This window comes from Sinocyclocheilus rhinocerous, unplaced genomic scaffold (assembly GCF_001515625.1).
Source record: "Sinocyclocheilus rhinocerous isolate Xijiao unplaced genomic scaffold, SAMN03320098_v1.1 C36737232, whole genome shotgun sequence".
Classification (NCBI taxonomy): Eukaryota; Metazoa; Chordata; class Actinopteri; order Cypriniformes; family Cyprinidae; genus Sinocyclocheilus; species Sinocyclocheilus rhinocerous.
Window position 1 is genome coordinate 1 of NW_015785452.1, and position 1,641 is coordinate 1,641.

Genomic DNA, 1,641 nt, shown 5'->3' on the forward strand with positions numbered 1-1,641 from the left:
TCTGGTTTTCCACGGTGAAATTTCTTAATCAGGACGAGGGGCAGAGCTGAGTGAGGAAATGATGCCACAAAGGGCTTTGATAAGTGATCACAGATCTAATGAATAAAAAAATAAAATAAAAATAAAATAAAAATAGAAAATAAACACATGAATAATAATTATATGATTGAACAAATAATAATACATCAATAACCTTTTCAATTTAGAAACTAAAATAGTGAAATTCAGTATTCACTCTGGTTAGTTTCACTTGGAATTATAATATAATATTGGCCAAGTTATAATTGCAAGGAGTCTGACATGGTGAACGATGGCTAAATTGTGCTAATAACTACAATAAGGATCTGGAATTAACTGTAGGCAAAACAATTAAATTTTGCTGAAAAAAACTGAAATGTTTGCCTGTACTAATCGCTTTTGTATGATCTCAAACAATAGCTGTGAAACAGACCAGCAGCGCCCTCTGGTGAAGAGGGAGGATATGACCAGCACCCAACAAAAGACACAGTAGTCTGCCTTTGAATTCTAATGTATATAATGCATAGCCTTTGGAAAAGTTGCTTTAGAGTTTTGCTTTCACTGCAAAATACCAGGAAACTGAGCTCTAATAATAAAGCACATGTGCTCAGGTGACCAAAATCTGCATTAGCTTTTGTAAATAGATCGTGTACAGTATGACGCTTGATATGAATCCAGTCAGGATTAACAAATTAATTCAGATTAGTTATGTGTGGCAACTAACATCACAGACACTCCAATAAGCAAGGCTGAATCATTCAGCATGTTCAGTTGAGACACAGAGAGACTCATTATTTTGAGCTCTTTATCAACCTTGAGCAGTTAAACAACTCCGGCCTGCATAGAAACTCAACCTAGAATTAAGATCGTAGCTGACAACACAGGCTCAATGGGAAGGAAAAACACTTCTGCCGTGTCTTTGAAGGTTTCCATATTGTTGGTTTTATTCGTGGGAGACTGAATGATACTTACTGGATCGGATTTTCTTCATCCAGAGGTTGTTTTTGTTGGTAATTTCACCTTTGGCTGTGGAGCGTTTCACTGCTGAAAAGAGGAAATCAGAGTGAGCGCTTAAAGTGACATTGATCATTTAAGAGCATATTATTTCAATATACAATACATAATGCAAAGTTTCAATGTATATTTATTGTTTCACCTTGGAATGTGTTTTCAGCCAATAGCCAATAAAGACAAGCTAAGCAAACAAATCCAACAGCTGTTGTCTAACAAGCTACATGTGTGACCTAACAAAATGTTCAGCCCGCTCAAGACACGTCCACGGGCCAAAAATAATATACAGTCAATGGGAAAGTCTGGCTTTGACTGCCACTCCTTAACCTCATTCAAAAAAACAGATGAAAATCCAAGTAGGAAACTCAGAGATGAACTACAAATCAATCCACTAATTAATAGTGCAAAAGTGTCATTTTTGGACATTTAAACCATCCTTGTATAAAAGGGACGTGCCCTTCGATATGTGACCTGAAAAGTGTCCAAATACATTTTGGGGCCATTGTAAAAGACAAAAATACAAGATCCTGTGACATTGTAAAACTATGAGGAAAACAAGTTTTGACTGACCTTTCTGCAGTGGAGAATCAGGACACACAGGTGCAGGATCTG

At 36.5% G+C, this 1,641-nt stretch overlaps 1 long non-coding RNA gene across 1 annotated transcript; it reads right to left on the reverse strand.

Annotated features, from left to right (window-relative positions):
- On the reverse strand, positions 1-1,641 carry LOC107736491 (uncharacterized). The gene is made up of 3 exons (XR_001639682.1): positions 1,600-1,641; positions 991-1,062; positions 1-46 (listed from the first exon to the last, which is right to left on the reverse strand). It is a non-coding gene; the product is annotated as an uncharacterized LOC107736491 (long non-coding RNA).